Consider the following 20,542-nt stretch of genomic DNA (forward strand, 5'->3'; position numbering starts at 1 on the left):
TCAACAGTAAGCTATTAGTAGTTAAATTTTGGTGAGTCAAAAATTATATGCAGATTTTTGGGGCACCTGGGTGGCACATCCGTTAAGCCTGTGATTCTTGGTTTCAGCTCAGGTCATGATCTCATGGGTCATTAGATGGAGCCCTGCATCTGGCTCTCCGCTCAGCATGGAGTTGTTTCTCTCTGCCCCTCCCCTGCACATGCACATGCCCTCTCTCTCCCTCTCTCAAATAAGATTTTATTTGAGAGAGAGTGCGTGAGCACAAGCGGGGAGAGGGGCAGAGGGAGAGGGAGAAGCAGACTCCCTGCTCAGCAGGGAGCCCGATGCGGGGCTCTATCCCAGGACCTTGAGGTGATGATCTGAGCCGAAGGCAGACGCTTAACTGACTGAGCCACCCAGGCACCCCTCAAATAAATAAATATTTAAAAAAAGAAGTTATAAGCAGATTTTTGACTGTATGGGGTGGGGGTTCAGCACCGTTAATCCCTTGTTGTTCAAGGGTCTGCTGTATTTACATAATTACACAGCATAGGGCCTGAAGTCTCCACTCAACCAGCCCTGATGTAAAGAGGCCACATAATTTTCCAGTGAACTTACACTGAGTACAGCTGAGGGTCATTTCCTGGAGTCTCTGTGTAGCCTCCACCAAACTGATCATTCTTAGTTTGATTATCCCAGTCTGGATCATACAAGCCTCTTACTTTACTTCTCTTCTCCACCCTCCCACTGTGTTACCTATTTCCAAGCTCAGTATACCTCCTCCAGAAAGCACAAAATGGCATAAAATTGAAAACTTAAATCTGTCAGTGTTGCCTCTCATTCAAGTTTCATTTCAAGTTGAAGTGTGAAGGAAGTGGTAAAGGAAGGCGGTAGTGTAATAAGAAGTGATTCAGTTTTTATTACAATCCCTTCTTTAGTTTTTGAAAATAACCCATGAAGCTGCATTACTCTTATCTTGTATCTTGCTCCTGTGGCATGTCCTGACAGTGATTTCCTCTTCTTGTGCCTCAGTTTCACCCCCTACAAAATGGGGATAAACAGACACTGCCACCTGGAAGTTTCTAAGGGCTGCCAAGGAGGCTGGTTAGTGGTGAGTGAATGGTTGGTAAATAGAAGGCATTATCTGCCACCCAGAAGAAAAGCGCTTCACAAATAGACTGAAAGACTGCCCTGACTTGCCAAAGGGGCATTCTTTGTAAGCAGGAAGAGTCAGGAAGGAAGCTAACGTGGGTAAATTCTCCCCAGGGTCTGTTGGTCCTGATGACAGGGAACTCACAAGGTGGGTGTTCATGTCTTTTCACATGAAGGTGAGGGAGGGGGGTGGTGGACAGACAGGGAGGAAGATGTACCTGGTCAGGTACATGAGAGACCTACTTGAGGTTTTGTGGGGGTTTTTTGTGAGAGAGAGTGAGAGGAGAGAGAAAGCAAGGAGTGGGGAGGGGCAGAGGGCAAGGAAAGAGAGAATCTTAAGTAGGCTCCACACCCAGTATAGAGCCCGATGTGGGGCTCGATCTCACGATGCTGAGATCATGACCTGAGCCAAAATCTAGAGTCAGATGCTCAACCAGCTGAGCCACCCAGACGCTCCCAAGGTTTTTGTTTTGTTGTTGTTGATCTCCCATAGCCTCCCGTATTAGTGCAAACTCCTCACCCACAGAAATAAGGCCTCTGCACTTATCCCAAATTAGTATTCATCTGTCTCCTCATTAGGTGTACCCCGTTGGCCCTTGCCCAAATACAGGCTGTTATTTCCTCTCCCCACCCAAGGTCATGTGTGACCATCACAATCATCATGGTTCACACGCAATACCACCTGCCAAGGCACGATTGGGGTCCCTGGTTTCCCAAGGATGTGGCTCCTTTATGTTGCAAAGGGCAGCAACTTGGGAAGGTCCGGGAAGCCCCAAACAGCTCATCACAGAGGTGGTTTTTGACTCCAAAAGATGCAAAACCATTATCTCTGGTGTGACCTTGCCCCTTGTTCATCTTCCCTGCTTGTCAAGTTTTCATCATGGCTTTGCTCTTCCCCTCTTTCTGCTTCAGTTTTCCATTCAGATTTCTTCCTTCCTATCTATCTGCCAGTTCCAGGGGGCAGTTTCTGACCTAATTTCTGGCAGAGTTATTGCTTTGACTCTTGAATTACACTCACGTTCTCCATTGGCTCTGATATACAATACCTACCCTCCCAAGTGCAAGGGTCAGGTTTTTTGTTTGTTTTTGTTTGTTTGTGGGGTTTTTTTGATGAAGATAGTAAATGTATTGGGCTTTGTGGCATAAGTCTGTCATAGCTACTCAATGCTGACATTGTAGTGACAATATGTGTGTAAACAATACATTTCTATAAAACTTTATTTACAAAAACAGGATTCAGCCTAGATGTAGCCAACCAGCCAAGTTTGGTGATCCCCTACTCTAGTCAAACACTTGTTAATATCCACTTCTCACACCTGTTCATGTAACTGCCAGCCTAAATATGTGATATTCATTCATGTAGTCAATGCAAGAGATCATGTCTGGGACATGTCCAGCTGGGAATCCTGCAGCCTCAGAGTTGAGGGTTCTAGAGAATACTACTTGTTCTATTTACTCAGCCCATGAAGGAGTACTAATTTGGAACTGGGGAGAAGCACTTGTATTCTGAGGGCCAGTGTGACGTAGAACAGCATGTCCCAAATTTCAGCCATCAGTGTACTGCTTCCATGTTTTCTGCCATATCTTCACCACCTGAACCATTAACTTTTTTATTGCCCTTTAAAGTGATTCCCCCTTTAAAAAACTTAACTCAGAGGCACTTGGCTGGCTCAGTCAGTAAAGTATGCTACTCTTGATCTTGGGGTCATGATTCAAGCCCATGTTGGGTGTAGAGCTTACTTAAACAAAAAAACTTACTGTAAGTTTAATTTAAAAAGAAACTTTATATCATTTATGTAAATGGAAAACCAGTACCATTTGCAATAAATAGAAAGTAACCATAAAAAATAAAGTATACTGTGAACAAAGTGTTATTAAATTCTAGGTACTGTTGCTTGTTGAAAGGTTCTCCTTTCAACATGATCTCCTTTTTTAAAGAGGGAGAAGGATTAGTATTGATGAGGTATTAAAAACTGTCCAGCCACAGCCTGAGACTTTTTCCTTGAGGTACAAAGAAATATTAGAAAATAAGTGAAATGTGATACATTGTTTTTATTGCTGAATTTGCTCACCTCTTGCAGTCATCACATGGAACTATGTATGTCTCGTGTGCCACCTAAAAACACTACCAGAATGGAAGGACTAGTGATGTGGGCGTCAGATCTGTGTTCAGATTCCTGGCTTCACCTTAGATTCCCCAAGTGCAAAGTGCAAGTAGTTAATACTTCACCTTCATTCATGCAAGATAGGAGCCAGGTATTGACTATCTGGGTCAGTGGCAGTGTGGGGCTCTTTTAGGCACTGTGTCTAGTGTTCGTAGGGTACCCCACACAATGCCTGTCCCTCGCATAGGCACTGTTGTTGTCCTTGGAATGCCTGTGAGTCCACAGTCTCTCTTATAGTTCTTACAGTAATATCTGTGAAATTTCTATAACTGACCCTATCCCATCACAGCTGAGGAACCTTGGGCAAGTTACTTACATTCTCTGCGGGCCTGCTGGCCAGTGTGAGACTCAAATGAGGGGGCGTGTGTAAAATGCTTTGCAGCGGTGAAGGCTGCACCAGTTTTATCCTTGACAGTACCTCGGATGGTAGGTTTTGGTGTCCTGTCTTCCTTGCCTCCCGGACTGGTTCCTGGAAGGCGGAGACTGTAGTGGGAGCCTTCTATCTACATCACCCCTTTCCATTTACAACTTGTGCAAAACTGTCAGTGAAAGGAATGGAAAATGTAATTCCTGTTCATTCTCACTTCCTTTTCTACCTCCCAAGACCGGAGCTTTTGGCCTTACAATCTCTAATGAATCTCAGTAGTCCCTCCTTCCCATGTGGAAAATACTGGTGTGGTAGATGAGGCTGTGGCCATTGGTGTGGGCCTGGGATGAAAATGTGTCTACTTGTCCGCGGCGGGTGCTGCTTGGGTCTGTGTGTGTCACCTCCCACAGTCCCATTCTGCACCATTTGCCCTTTAGCCGGTTAATTCTCTGCCATTTCAAAGCTCACTCTCCACCTCCTGTGATCCTGCTGATTCACAGTCTTCCCTTTAGAACTTTTGTTTGTTACAGATGTTTTTACAAGTTCTTAGCCATGGGGTTCTTTTCTTCTAGCCTTTACAAACCATTTTTCTTGGCTCACAGATTAAAGTCTGTCTATCTGTGTCATTGAATGAAGATTTCTAAGACTTCTCTGAGTCCTATTCTCAGAATAAACCACTCACAGCAAAGAAATTCTTCCTTCAAAGGTTGTTTTTTGTTTTGTTTTGTTTTGTTTTGTTTTGTTTTGTTTTGCCTGGACAACTTAGTTCTTGTACAATTTCTATGGGTGGAAGAGACATCTGTTGTGTCCTTGAGGGAAGGCGGCAGGCAGGACTAGAGAATTCTTGACACTGAGCAGGTTTGTAGAAAAAGGCCATCTGGCCCCAAGAAATGAAGTAGCCTGCCACAGTCACATATCGAGGTGGTGGCCTCATGCTCAGCAGTCCTGGTGCCTCACCTCTCTGCCTATGACCTCCCAATAAACTGGGGTCTCAAGCCCTGAGGGAATGAGCTTTCTCTCAGGGCTCTCTGACCCTCAAAGGGCTGCAAGGAACCTGGTCAGAGACAGAGTGGCCTCTCCTCATTCCAGTGACCTGGCCTGACCAAAATGGGATGAATTGAGAGGCCTGATGACATGGGCTTACAGGGCAGCTACTCCTGCTATCTGCTCACTTGTTTACAGTCATCCCTCGAGCATGGAAAGTGCTAGCTGGTGGGATGAAGAAATCACAGGGAGCAGAGTCTGGCTGGGCAGTAGAGATGTAAATAGAGGGTTGTGATAAGTACGACAAAGAAGGCTGTGGGAGTACTGACCTTGCCAGGATAGGCACCCTCCCCACAGTGAAGGTGAAATTTTGATCCTGGCACCTGATGTTCACCACACAATACCTGGAAATGAAGAACATCCCCCGCCCCCATCCTGAAGAACAGCCAGCACTGTTGGGGTTGGCTTTGCCATGCACCAGCCTGACTGAGTCAATACCTTCTCTTTAACCAGACCAGGGAGCTCAGGCCAGCCAACGGTGTTCTCCCTGGTGCTGCTCCTCTCCACCCTCCCTGAAGGAAAGTAGGAGGTGAATCTCCCATGAGGATAGGTTGATGGCATGGATATGGTGGCCAGCCTCCCCGTCCTAGCATCTAAGGAACCCTACATAGTAAGGCAGCCTAATCCCTGGAGATCTGTGCTCTGTGCTATTAGCAGAGACATAAGGAGAGACCTCTGAGTTTTGCTTCTGTTGAATATAGAAAGAGAGGAAGGAATAGAGGCATATTCTGCTTCAGCACACAGCAGGTTTGTAAGATTGCACTACAGACCAAAGGCAGATCAGCTAGATCAGTGTTCATTAGATAGCTGCTAAAGAGAAGATACCAATTTTAAAAATCCAAAAATATGTTGGGCAGAAGAATCATTACTGGAATAAGTAAATAGTCTTCTGTGGGCCTTACTTTGATGGAGGCATTATTTACATGGATTTAAAAAAAATAGAAGTTCTTGTGCATTTGTTTAAAAAAAATCAATCATGTTGTTTAATCATGGCTTTCACTAACCTAAGACACTCTTAGTATTTTTAATGGATTTATCTGTTGTACTCTTCAATAGGTGTGGTAAATACCTGCTGGAGACAAAAGAGTATTACAGTGGTAGTTGGTGAGATGCTTTTGTTTTAAGTTAAAGAGGCACTTAATTTGTTGGTTAAATGTACCTGGCAGCCCCATGTCAAGGAGAAATGAGGAATAGTCAGCGGACTTCCCCAATAGTGGTGTGCATACAGCCACAGGAAAGGGTAGAATTATGCTCGTACCCAAATTTTCAGAGCCACAAGGCTCTTTTCTTTGAGGAAGGAAGTCAGTAAGAAGAAAGAAGAGGGGCGCCTGGGTGGCTCAGTCTGTTAAGTTTTTGCCTTCAGCTCAGGTCGTGATCTCAGGGTCCTGGGATCGAGCCCCGCATCGGGCTCCCTGCTCAGTGGAGAGCCTGCTTCTCCCTCTCCCTCTGCTGCTCCCCCTGCTTGTGCTCTCTGTCTCTCTTGCTGTCAAATAAATGAATAAAATCTTAAAAAAAAAAAAAAAGAAGAAGAAGAAAGAAGAAAACAGGTTCTGAAAAGAAGGTTAATGCTGATGGCTATGTTTATGTGTCTCCAGTGTTTCACCTGGTGTTCAACTGACCCTGCAAAGGGCCTGATGTTTTGTTTCCGGGTCTTGGTGAAAGGTTTAACATTTTCATGGCTCAACTCGGGAAATAGGAAGCTTTTCTTGATCCAGTTCTGCCAACCTCTCCAGCCTGCTCTCTTGACCTACCCTGGAAGCATTCTTTGCTCCTCTCAAACTAAATGACCTGGCCACCATGCTTTTATGTACCTCATTCCCTTGACATGGAAGGCCTTTCTGGACTCTTCTCCACTTTTGACCTTGCTTCTGGACCGCTTACCTTTGTTCACCTGGCCCATTCTGTCTCCTACTGCTCAGGACTCGGCTGAGGTGTCCCTGGGGGCCTTTGCTGGGTTCCACCCTGGCACCCTCCAGGGTGACGCAAGCCTGTCTTGGCTATAGGGTGCACTCACTGTGTATGTGACTGTCTTCCCAACCAGACTGTGAGTTCCTCCTGAGAGAGGACAGGCTTTTCACCTGGTCTCTCTGGTGTCCAGCATAGTAAATACTCAGCAAGTGTTTGTCAAATAAATGAAATTAGTGCGATTAATCAAATCCAGAAGTCACCTCCTAGAATACTGAAGAAAAGTGGGGAAGAATTCTGTCAAGTTTCTGGGGCACCTGGGTGGCTTAGTTGGTTAAACACCCCAACTCTTGGTTTTAGCTCAGGTCATGATCTCAGGGATCATGAGATTGAGCCCTGCGTCAGGCTCCATGCTTAGTGGGGAGTCTGTTTGAAGATTCTCTCCCTCTGCCCCCCCATAAATAAATAAATCTTAATTAAAAAAAAAGAATTATGTCAAGTTTCCCAGGGTGGGTGAAGTGAGGGAGGTTCTTGAACATATGAAGAATGATCAACCTCATTTGTAATTAAAATACAAGTAAGATAATACTTTTCACCTGTGAATAGGCAGAAATAAATTTGATAACTATGTTTTCAGATGTGTGAAGAAACAACATTATGTTGCATTTGTATTTTAACATTATAAATGCAAGCCCTTTAACTCAGTGATTCCATTTCTAGGGGCTCATCTTCCAAGATATAGCCACACATGTGCAAAATTAGTGGATAGATAGATAGATAGATAGATAGATAGATAGATAGATAGATATTACAGCATTTGGGTTTTTGTTGTTGGTTTGTTTTGAAATAGCAAAAGAATAGAAACATTATATGTCCATCAGGAGACCATGGGGTACCTGAGTGGCTCAGACGGTTAAGCGTCTACCTTCAGCTCAGGTCATGATCCCAGGGTCCTGGGATCAAGTCCTGCATCAGGCTCCCTGCTCAGCGGGGAGTCTGCTTCTCCCTCTCTCCCTGCATCTTCCCCTGCATGTGCTCTATCTCTCTCTCTCTCAAATGAATAAATAAAATCTTTAAGAAAAAGAAAGGAGACCAGTTAAATTAATTATGGTACTTTCATAAAATTGAGTATTATGCACTTATCAAAAAGAATAATACAACTCTATGTGTATGAGTATGAAATAATCAAGTGAAAACATAAACAGAGCACTAACATTTTTATTTGGTGGGGAGAATATATACATACATGCTTATGTATAGAACACTCTGGAATGATTTTTTTTTTTTTAAACTAGTATCAAGAATAAAAGGGCATAAGTACAGAAGGGAATTGTTATACTATACCTTTTGGTATCTTTTGAACTTTGTGCAAAGACGATATAGTATTTGGGGCACCTGGGTGGCTCAGTTGGTTAAGTGTCTGCTCAGGTCTTGATCCTGGGGTCCTGGGATCAAGCCCCACGTCGGGCTCCCTGCTCAGGGGAGTCGGCTTCACCCTCTCTCTCTCCCTTTGTGCTCTCCCTGTCTCTCTCTCAAATAAATAAAATCTTTAGAAAAAAAATAAAAGTACGTTTGTTTGAAAGAAACCAGTTAAGTGGTAGATGTAAATGTTCAGATTTGCTGAAATCTGCAGGACCGCTGTATAGAAGTCACTGAGAAGAATTCTATCCTATGAACACTTTCCTCCTGATGTCTCCCCACACCCTTTCACCCTCTGACCCCTGCCTTTGAAGTCTTTCTTAATCACCTGTTACCTAGACCCTTGTTGGTGGAAAGAGCCTTGGACAATTATCTAGTGGTATTTTCATCAAATCAGGCTGAACATTGCTGCTTTTTGAATAAATATGCTATGCCTTAAGTTTCACCTACTGCTAAAGCATGTTACTTTAAAAATGTGAATGTGGGCTTTAAAGAACTATTTAGATCAAAGTTGCAATAACAAGCAGAGTATCACTACAATACTAATTAACCAACATCTGAATTATGGGCCAGAGCTGTTTCTGTGTAGTGGAAACATAGGCTTTGATCTGGTGATTTCTGACATCAGTGGAATTCCTTGGAGGCAATTATAGTCTCCTTATTCACAGTCCCATGCCAAGACCTACATATACCTATAGGATGTGGACGAGCTCCTACTTAGCTGTGCCATACCCTCCATTCATAGTAAATTTCATGAAATAACATTGCACCCTCAAAATCCAGGTACCAGAGATTGTGCAAGAGTAACCCTGACGGTAGTGAAGGTGTAAACATAAAGCTTCTGTAATCAGATAGAAAAGGGAATAAATGGGATAAATTGTGGCTGTTGGGATGGGTCATGGTACAAATAGAGTCAAAACCCACTGTTTTTGGAATACTACTCAGCCATCAAAAAAATGAAATCTTACCATCTGCAACGATGTAGATGGAACTAGGAGGTATTATGCTAAGCAAAATAAATCAATCAGAGAAAGACAATTATATAATCTCATGTGGAATTCAAGAAACAAAACAGAGGATCATAAGAGAAGAGAGGGAAAAATAAAGACAAAACAGAGAGGGAGACAAACTATAAGAGACTCTTAAGCATAGGAAACAAACCTGAGGGTTGCTGGAGGGGAGGGAGGTAGAGGAATGGGGTAACTGGGTGATGAGCATTAAGGAGGGCATGTGATGTAATGAGCACTGGGTATTATATAAGACTGAGGAATCACTGGCCTCCACCTCTGAAACCAATTATACATTATATGTTAATTAATTGAATTTAAATTTTAAAAATGGAGGGGAAACACACTATTTTTGGATTGTAAGCCATCCTATTATAAAATACTATGGACTGTGTCATCTATCTTATTTATTGGTTTGTTCAAAACAATATGCAAGCTTTGCTGAATTGGTTTTTTGGTTTTTGGTTTTTGGGGTTTTTTTTTCCCAGTTCTCTTTGTAGCTTAGATCCATGGAGATACCTCTTCTGCTTCTTAACCTTCTCTTTGTGACAGTTTTGTTTTGCTGCTAAAATGAAGTGAATTTTAGTTTGGGAAAGCATCTGGTCTGTCATCTTGTCTAACTGCCTCCAGTTCTGAGGCATTAACCAGAGAAGTTAAAGGACTGGCCTCAACATCAGTCTGACAACGTGTCCAAAGGGGAGCGGGATTCATACTCAGCTGGGCATGCCTTCCACTCAGCTGCCCTGTTGTTGAAATAATGGTAACCTTTGGTAATGGAATGTTTTATTAGGGGTGGGGAGAATCACAGAGTTAGAAAATCCAGGGAATAGATTTAAATTTATATTTTTTCTTAAATCGTATTTCTCTTAAGAAATCAGGGCCTTTTCTTTTGCTTACAGACATTCGATAAAGTGTTTGCATTTCCACAAGTTTCTAGTGGATATTACAAGTTCTCTATTTCCCACCAAGGAACAAAAGTACTCTCACTTAAGCATAATAATCAAGGTGCTCTTAAATGAAGAAGCATAATCCTTCAGTTTGCCATTGTACTCCTCAGCTTCTAAAATTATCCTGAAATGGATTTTTAGCCTGACTCCTCAGGTGGCTCCATATAATTTCAGTAGCATCTTCCTTGGTTCAGTGCTACCTCCATGCAGTGCCTTCTGTTGAATGACATAGTTGTGACTCATCAGATGAAGTCAGATTCACTCACATTTCATAGGAAAACCAGCTCTCCTGGGTACATCAGAACCAAAGCTGGGAATGAGAGATGCAAGCGCAGTTTGAGGTTGCTGTGCATCTATCAAAATAATACTGCCCACATTTGTAGGGAGCACTGCAGTTTACAGAGTACTTTCTCATAATTCCTTGGGGTTTGGCAAGGGACAATTAAGAGGAGAGGGCAGTTGCTCATCACAAAACTAAGGAGACTGGGACTCTATGAACAGCAGAGGGGAGGGCAGCGCTGAACCCTCCTCCCTCCCCCAATCATGTTGCTGAGGACCTGGCCCCAGGCAAAAAGAGAAGGAGCTTCCCGAAGTAGGGAGCAGCCCTGTGCTGCATCCAGGGGAGGGGAAAGAGATGGGAAAAGGAATTTGAAGCTGTGGTAGCAGGACCTCTTATGGCCACCTGCTGAGCAGGTAGGTTGTTCACCTCTTTCAGGCCAGGTGTTGACTTCTCTCTGCAACCTCCCATTGATGGATTGTGCTGGGGCCCACCCAGCCAATGGTGCTGGCTTAAGAGGAAGTGATGAAAAGTCAGGAACCAACTGAGACAGATGCTCTGTTTACAGTCTTTGTAAGACAGGGAACTCAGAAGAGACTGTGAATCAGCAGCTGGAAGGAATTCTGTGTTTAAGCACCAGAGATGTTAACCCTGTCATGTACATTGATTCATTCATCAAATTTATGGAGTGCCTGCTGTGTACATGCCACCAGGTTAGAAGCTGTGGATGTACAGCAGTAGGGGTAGGATGTGCATAGTTGCAGAAGGATACAGTTCATGAACCTTGCATTTCTATTAGTACCCTGGGAAAACTTCTCTGTGTAAAAGTCTAGTCTTCTAAAATTGGTTATAAATCAAATTTGCATATCTGAAGTTATCTCCCTGCTTATTTGCTTCATTTCAGAACTGATGTAAAGGGATCAGAAAATGAATCCTCATTAAGAAGATGAATCCTTTTAAAAAAAAAAATATTTAGAGAGAGAGAAAGAGAGAGTAGGGGTTGGGGGTGGAGGGAGAGGGAGAGAGAGTCTTAAGCAAACTCTCTGCTGAGTGTGGAACCTGAACGTGGGCTTGATCTCACAACCCTGAGATCATGATCTGAGCCAAAACCAAGAGTCAGCTGCTTAATCAACTGCACCACCCAGGTACCCCTAGATGATAAATCCTTTTTAAAAATAAGAACAATTTATATACTCTTTCCCTGGTTCATTCATGTTTTTAAAGCTGACTATTTGAGGTTTTAAAAAGCAAATATCAGGGGCGCCTGGGTAGGTCAGTCAGTCAAGAATTGGACTCTTGATTTCAGTTCAGGTCGTGGTCTCAGGGTTGTGAGATCAAGCCCTGTGTCGGGCTCCACGCTCAGTGCGGAGCCAGCTTGAGATTCTTTCTCTTCCTTTCCTCCTGCCCCGCCCTGCCTGTGCTCGCTCTCTTTCTCTCTCTCTCTCTCTAAAATAAATAAATGAAATCTTTTTTAAAAAGTGAATTGCATTGTACTCAAATCATGTAACATTAACTTTAAGAGCTAGTGATTTTTCTCTCCTTTTTCATCGCACCTTAGGAGATACCAGTTGGTCACTGATTTTTTTTCTTTGCATCCAGTGAACTGCTCTTATCTTTCCATTGGCATTGTGTGAAAAGTTGCTCTTCTGACTCCTTTCCCAATTTTGATAAATAACTTTTCCCATGGTCTTTTCTATTCTCTCCAGAGTATCCCTTTGTATAGCAGAGAAAGCCTTAGGGGGTCCAGTGCCAAGGACAGGCCCTGGGTAGGGAGGAAAGCTTCTCCAAAACCCCTTTGTGGCAATGCACCTGTCCCACTCTTACACCTGGGAGTATCTACCCCAACCTTAACTTCTCCATGGCCCTTGGAAACACGGACTCTGCGATGCTATTTGCTAGCTGCAATTACATTATAAGAATACTGTGCAGAAATAGGTGTTTAGGGCGCTTGGGTGGCTCAGTTGGTTAAGCGACTGCCTTCGGCTCAGGTCATGATCCTGGAGTCCCTGGATCGAGTCCTGCATCGGGCTCCCTGCTCAGCGGGGAGTCTGCTTCTCCCTCTGACCCTCCCCCCTCTCATGTGCTCTCTCTCTCAGTCTCTCTCTCTCAAATAAATAAATAAAATCTTTAAAAAAAAAAATAGGTGTTTAAAGATACTTGGTTCACTTCTAGCCAAAACCTAATTTAGGCTAGCAAAAAGCAGGGATAGCCTTTTTCCTTCAGTATTTAATGAGATCAAGGAACCAACTCTGAAGTACTTTCTTTTGTTCTATTGACATTAAGTTGAGAGTTCTAAGGGTTGCTGAAGTCAATATTGTCCTGTCTTTTTTACTCCCTAGAATATAAGCAGCCTGAGGACCTTTTTGTTTTGTTTACTAATATACCCCAGAACCTAAGCCAGGTGCTTGGCATATAACAGGTGTTTAGGGAACATTTGCTCAATGAATTTGGAAAAGTTTTAAGTTTAATCTTAGAAATCATTCTGTTCTCCAAAATCAGATAAAATGTCCTATACTTAATCTCCTGTCAGAACATTTGGGTATATGTGGCTTAGGTTGTTTACAATCCAGTATAGGTAAGATGTTACTCTTGTGTGAGATGGTGGATACTACTTGATGTGCACAGCAAAGGGAAGGAGTTCCTTTGTGAGGGAGGGGTATGTGATTTGGCTAACCCTCTCCTACCTTTCTCTGCTTATTGGGATTCAGGGCTATAGTAGAGATGCATTTAATTTTTCTCAATCATCATCATGACTATAATGAATAAGATCAAAGTGTTCCATAACTGCTGGGAATAATTCCCTCTTTTCAGAAGTAAAGTGTTGTTGGTTTATCACTCATTCCCAGACATTGAGGACTCATAGCTTCTGGCTTGAATTTTTGTGTTCATTGTGAAACTCTTTCTTCAGTAAGTCAAGGCGTGCTGATGTACTTCTTGTCTTAAGGGTTCCCGGGAAGCACCACCTTTACATGAGTCACGACATCTAATCACAGGAAATGTGTGTAGGGGCTACTGTGCTAGGAAATATCTTCTATATTTTTCAGTCAGCAGCCTATTGCATTGAGCTGATGAGCATGAATTAGAGTCAAAGAAATTGGCTTGGTTGAAGACCAGTCAGTGTCTTCAATAAGCACATGTTCTTATAGTTGGAAGACAGTATGGGATGGAGTGGGCCAGGAAAAAGAAGCCAGCTGTCAGCAACAAATGCTTCTGGTGAATTTGATGATTGCTGAGCACCTGCTGTGCTCTAGACTTGGGCTGAGAAGGGAAAAAATGAAGAAGGCCCAGGTAGGAAGGAAGGGAGGAGGGAAGGAGGGGGACAGATTTGTGTGCTCTTTGGAAAACTAAAGAAACAATTACTTGAAAATGGGTTGAAGAGATGCTGGAAGGATGGCATAAGTGTGGGTGACTAGGCATGTGGCTCTCTTTGCCTTGACAAAGATGATTTTGTGTTTACCATACACCACACAAGGCAAACATTTATATACTCGGATCATAACTTGTCTTGCATCGAGTTTATGTGTATCATTTATCTTGGCTCAAATTATGATGTCTAAATATGTGTTTGTACCCTGGTTAGTCTTAATTACAGATAATGAGTTGAGGGCCTTGTAAAGAGTAACTAATCACTTCTGTAGAAACACAGTTTGGTTTTGTTAACTGGAACCTTCATCACAGCAGAATAAAAACATTAAAGAAAATCCTTTCAGTTCTTACTCTGCTTAGATCTTAAAAACCTGGAAGTTGGTGTGCAGATTTTTGGTTCACAAAGACTCAGCCTTACCTCTCAAAATCTCACCGCCCTGAATCCAAATGCATGTTTGTACTTTGGCACACATAAATGTTCTAGCCTTCTGAGGACTTAATCCATGTGTCTGGGATCTACTCCACCTTTCCCCGTACAGCAGTTGTATTTGGGAGAGAGGTCTCAAACTTTATCATGAGGCTCAGCACAGCCCTGGTTGAGGCCAGCGGTACTAAGCAAAACTGTGAGGCAGAGCATTCCCCCCTCAGGCCTTTGCAGGTGTGTCCAGCTCCCAGCCCTTCTCCAGAAGAGCTGACTGTCAACCAGGAGTCAGCTGACCTGGTGAAGAAAGTCTTTATCCGCCACCCCCCCCCCCCAAGGGCATTTATATGTAAGCAAATTCTTTTGAGGAGCAACAAGTGAGCCCCAATGGTGAAGTTTCCAAAATGACCCTTCCTGGAGGAGGTGTTTTTGGTCAGAGTCTACAGTGAGGTTGACACTGAGAGGGAAAGGCTAGAAGTCTATTCCTAAGACCCATTTTCCTAGAATTTGCCTGAAAGGGCGTATCTTGTCCAAAATTCATTGAACTGAAATCTATACATAAAGTGTAAATTTTGCTATTGGTGAATTGACAATTCCAAAGTGACATTTTAAGAAAAAAGATTTAAACTTGCAGAGCCTATGTCAAAAATATCACTCCCTACCTGTGAGATGCAGGCCAGGGGACACATCAACTTCTCAGTTTATGGATTTGAAAAATGGGGATAACAATGCCCACTTCCTGTGGGAGTGGTAAGGCTTAAAATGAGATGCTTAGGATACATGAACTTAAGCAGTGGTGGTGGTTTGGGGAAAGCTTCCTGCTAAAAACACTGTGATGAATGTTTTGGGTGTCCCTTTGAAAACTTTATTAGACTTCATTAAATAAAATAACTTGGATGGGGAAGAGATAGTGTTAAGTGAAGCACATGGAGAAGTTTTGGTCACACCAGAGCTCAAACTATTTCTTTGTCATGTCACAAAATGAATTAAGGAGGGGGATGGTGGATGGGAAAGGTGGTATTATTTGTAGGAAATTGTATACAAACCTTGATAAGAGTGGTCACACTTTTCCTGTAAGCATTTTTTATTTTCTTTTTAATTTCCTGAAGAAGTTTTTGGCAAAGAAAAATATCAATTTCTTCCCCAAATTATTATTTAGATTTTTTTTTTTTTGTCTTCAGTTCAAATAGTTCTCCTATTTACCGCTATTCTGGTAAAAGGAGCCCTTTGCCAAAAACTGAATATGAATCAAAAAAGAGAAAGTTTTAGATACTTCCTTTTTAAAGAGCTAAAATATTGAATCTCTGAGAAATCTGGTTATCTACTTTGCTAGAACAGTATATGGTCATTTCAGTCTACAAAGTCAAGCATGCTAGTTCCTTTTTTTTTTTTTTTTTTTTAAGATTTTATTTTTTAAGTAATCTCTACCCCCAACTTGGGGCTCGAACCCGCAACCCCGAGATCAAGAGTTGCATGCTCACCAGCCGAGCCAGCCAGGCACCCCCATACTGATTCCTTTTAACAGGAGATTATTTTAACCTTCCTCTTACACTTTCCAAAGGATTTATAGACTCCTGCAATTGGAATGAAACTTAATGGTCTTTTAATGCAAATTATACTCACTGTACCCCTTCCCAATAGGGGAATTACTTCACCATCTTGCCCAGGAGTAGCAGTCTGGCTGGTCTTCTCATGAACGTCTAATCATCATAAATCATCCCATTGACTTTTCTCTTTTGCCTTCTCCCTCTTTCAGCAACAATTAAGAATCCCTGGTGCTTTCCTCAAAAGGGAAATCTGGAATTGTGTTAGCAACTTCTTAAAAAGTCAAGGCCTTTTTATAAGCTAGTAAACTGTCTGAGAGGGTGTAGGAGGTTAAGTAAGTTACAAAGTCTCAGGCTACTGCTTATCATATTCACTGATGTCTTTTCTGTCGCATTGAAGCAGTGGACTTTCGTGAGCTCCTGACCCTGAATGTGCAGGAAGCATGAGTATGTTAGGGCTGCTTGAGGATTTATGGTTTTGTGGACCTGAGTTTATAGAGCAAAGGAAGTTACCAGGTTTTTAACTGTAGTTCTGCTGGCTTAAAACCCTTTACAATAGGTTACCACAATAATATCTAATTTAATCCTTTTATGATTTGGCCCATAGTACTGCTCATATTAATTCACAAAGACTTTGATCACATAATTTTTCTTCCTAAAAAATCCCAAAACCTCTTTTTGTTCATTTTTTTCAGCGGTTTATATATTAAAAACATTAAGTTTTCTAATAACTGTTATAATACATTTATTTTAGATCCCATAGAGGCAAAGGCAATTGTTCTTCATAATTTTGTAACAAAGAAATTGACTAAACAATTTGTTTAGTTGACTCCTAATCATTTTCTGTGCCCTGCCTCTGTGTGTGTGTGTGTGTGTGTGTGTTTGAGAAAGAGAGAAAGAGAGACAGACAGAAAAGAGGGATTTGGGGAGAGGATTTAAGTGACAGTTGACTAGAGGATTGGACTTGGCAATCACTGGTGATTCATTTGCTTCCCTGAGCAGCCCTAGGTCCTAGTTCAATTTAGCACTGAATATCTTTTGTACAGACTGTCCAGAAGTTTTAAGTTTAAGGGTTTTTTTAATTTTTATTTAAATTCAGTTAATTAACATATAATGTATTATTTGTTTCAGGGATACAGGTCTGTGATTCATCAGTCTTATATAATACCCAGTGCTCATTACAACACATACCCTCCCCAGTGTCCATCACCCAGTTACCCCATCCCTCCACCCCCCTTCCCTCCGGCAACCCTCAGTTTGTTTCCTATGATTAAGAGTCTTTTATGGTTTGTCCCTCTGTCTGGTTTCATCTTGTTTCATTTTTTCCTCTCTTCCCCTATGATCCTCTGCCTTGTTTCTTAAATTTCACATATCAGTGAGATCATATGATAATTGTCTTTGATTGACTTATTTTGCTTAGTGTAATACCCTCTAGTTCCATCCACATCGTTGCAAATGGCAAGATTTCTTTTTTTGATGACTGCGTAATATTCCATTGTGTATATATACACACCCCATCTTCTTTATCCATTCATCTGTGGATGGACATCTGGGCTCTTTCCATACATAGTTTGGCTATTGTGGACATTGCTGCTATAAACATCAGGGAGCATGTACCCCTTTGGATCCCTACATTTGTATCTTTGGGGTAAATACCCAGTAGTGCAATTGCTGGATCATATGGTAGCTCTATTTTCAACTTTTTGAGGAACCTCCATACTGTTTTCCAGAGTGGCTGCACCAGCTTGCATTCCCACCAGCAGTGTAAGAGGGTTCCCCTTTCTCCGTATCCTCACCAACATCTGTTGTTTCCTAACTTGTTAATTTTAGCCATTCTGACTGGTGTGAGGTGGTATCTCATTGTGGTTTTGATTTGTATTTCCCTGATGCCAAGTGATGTGGAGCATTTTTTCAGTGTCTGTTGGCCATTTGGATGTCTTCTTTGGAGAAATGTCTGTTCATGTCTTCTGCCCATTTCTTGATTGGATTATTTGTTCTTTGGGAGTTGAGTTTAATAAGTTCTTTATAGATTTTGGATACTAGCCCTTTATCTGATATGTCATTTGCAAATATCTTCTCCCATTCTGTCTGTTCTCTTTTGATTTTATTGACTGTTTCCTTTGCTGTGCAGAAGCTTTTTATCTTGATGAAGTCCCAATTAAGTTTAAGTTTTGAACACATACTAATGAGTGCATGGAATACAGTGGAATCTGACTGAGGCACTATCTGGTGAGGGAGGGCGACACAAAAACCATGGTGGTTTTAGTCTTGGCTTTGCCACAGTCCTTGGAGTTGGTTAACATACTTGCCACTCTTTACAGAGAATGCACATTTCGTGGTGCTCTAATTTCCCTCCAAAGTGGGACTGTGTGTCATCTAATGGCACCCAGAATTGCTGTGGAAACAGATGGGACCTAGTTAGGTAGAATCCCTCATAGAACACCAAAGGACTCTATCATAGGATCCTCTTTATTTACTAGATTACCTCTCTTGTCCACAGTTTACCTGGGGATCCTCCAGTCCCTAGATGGCCTAATTTTCAAATGGAACCTGAAGTCTCATGGGCTGTATTCCCACAATTTGTGAATTTAGTTCTCCACTTAAGCCCTCATCATGGTCAAGGCTTGGGCTAGAATTCCCAAGGTGGCTGATTAGACTTGTGGCTAATTATCATATGCCTGAAAAACTATGCCATCATCCTCTGCATATGCAAGCATGTATTTTACTTCTCCCCCCCCCCCCCCCCCCGCTAAATACAGGTAAAATAGTTCTTCAGAATCACAGAAATTCCATGACAATTAAATATGATTGTATTTCCCCAAATGGTTGGCCACTTATTCTAAGCTACAAATTCTACCATACAAAGTATTTCTGCCAGGTAATTGAAATTCCTAACAATGGACATCTCGTTTATCTGAAATTGACTCAAGTTGGAACTTTCTATTTCTTCTGGGCATCTACAGTACAAAGATAATAACATTCATAAAAAGTATTCTGAGGCACTTAGATGTTGAAAAACTCCATATACTGTCAATTAAGTCCGTTAGAATTAAATGAACTGGGGTTAAATATATTTGTTTTGTAGTTCTTTAAGATTTGATAGTCTAGACATGTATGCTACAATCACCAATTAACCAGAGTATAGAATCAAAATAACCAAGTTCCCCAGCCCATTCCCAAGATGGCTGTAGGACTATATTACCCCTTTCCTGGTAGCATGGAGGCTGAGCTGCTTTCCTTTTCTCACCCAGAATGCTTACCTTCCTTGAATTTTGAGAGTGGGTAATTCTGAATTCCTAAATCCTGAAGCCACTGGGAAAGAGCCTGTGTATCTCCATTAAAGGGCACTCTCTGCTTGACTGTGGGTCTTACTCTGCTTTCGATTAAAATGAAAAAGAAAAAGATCAAAACCCTGCTCCTGACTGCCCTATTTATTCTTGTCCCTTTATCCCCCATGGTTGTTGGATCTCTTTATTCTCTTTAAATCTAGAGCAGTTCTGCAGTTCTTAGATTTTTTAATGACATTGACATTTTGAAGAGTCCAGACTAGTTGTCTTGTAGAAAATTTTACATTGTTTCTTTGCATTGCTCTTTTCTCCCATAGTTTCCCCCCCCCCCCCCCGTGGTGAAATGTATGTAACAAGATTTGCCATTTTAGCCATTTTTAAGTGTATCGTTCAGCTGCAGTAAGTCCACTGGCCGTGTTATACCACCATCACCACTATCTGTTTTCGGAACTTTTTCATCATCCCAGACAGAAACTCTGTACCAATAAACATAACTCCGCATTCCCCCTTCCCCCAACCCGCTGATCTAGATCTAATTAACTTGACTAGTATAAGTCTGAGTGGATTCTCTTAAGTTTGGGGATATATTGAAAACATTCCTTCATGTGAAAAAAGTTATAAGAAAATAAATATAAGACCCTAACAGATTAACTTTAGTATAGGTACTTCCCAAGTGAGCACACTAACAGATTAACTTTAATAAGCAGTACAGAGGGGCACCTGGGTGGCTCAGTCGGTTAAGCCTTCAGCTCAGGTCACGAATTCAGGGTCCTGGGATCGAGCCCCATGTAGGACTTCCTGCTCAGAGGGGAGTCTGCTTCTCCCTCTCCCTCGGCTCGTGCTCTCTCTCTCTCAAGTAAATAAATAAAATCTTTTAAAATAAAAATAAAAATCAGTGCAGAGCATAAAATTTTGATACATGCTGCAGCATGGATGAACCTTGAAAACATTATGTGAACTATAATAAGCCGAACACAAAAAGACGAATATTGTATAATCCACTTACGGAGGTATCTGTATTAGGCAAATTCTTTACTCTTGTTTTTAAGGTAGATTGATGAAGGCATTGAAGGCATGCATATAAACTGCAGGTGTAACCAGTTGCTTTTGATGAAGGGATAAGTGCACAAAGTTTGGGCAGTTTGGTGTGGCAAGATGAAGAGGTGGGGAGGGAGGCAGTAACAGGGGTCGTGAAAGGGAATTTGGATGTGGTGACAGGAGTCTAAACAGGCAGGAGTAACCAGTCATACTTGTGTTTTAGAAAGTCACTGGCAGCCAGGGAGGGATAGATGGGAGAGGAGGGAGTACCTTCAGAAAACGGGCCAACTCGGAGACTGCTGTAATGCTTCTGGGCAGTGAGGATGAGAAATGTCATTACATAGATTTAGAGAAGCTTGACTTCTTTTTTAAAATAAAGGAACTGTGAAATTATTCCTTTTTTTAAGGACAAAAAATTATTTTCTTAAAGCCAGTCACTTTCCTGGGGCACCTGGGTAGCTCATTTGGTTGAGCGTCTGCCTTCGGCTCAGGTCATGGTCTCAGGGTCCTGGGATCAAGCCCCGCGTCAGGCTCCCTGCTCAGTGGGGAGTCTGCTTCTCCCTCTACCCACCCCCCCCCCCCGCTCATGCTCTCTCTCGCTATCTCTCTCTCTCTCAAATAAAT

The 20,542-nt window shown here is 42.1% G+C and overlaps 1 protein-coding gene across 7 annotated transcripts in view; it reads left to right on the forward strand.

The window, feature by feature from the left end:
* IGF2BP2 (insulin like growth factor 2 mRNA binding protein 2) overlaps positions 1-20,542 on the forward strand; it is a 161,185-nt gene that overhangs the window by 89,977 nt on the left and 50,666 nt on the right. The window lies entirely within an intron of this gene.

This window comes from Mirounga angustirostris, unplaced genomic scaffold, assembly GCF_029215605.1.
Source record: "Mirounga angustirostris isolate CCGP_5_RB_7025 unplaced genomic scaffold, mMirAng1.0.hap1 SCAF_1, whole genome shotgun sequence".
NCBI classification, from domain to species: domain Eukaryota; kingdom Metazoa; phylum Chordata; class Mammalia; order Carnivora; family Phocidae; genus Mirounga; species Mirounga angustirostris.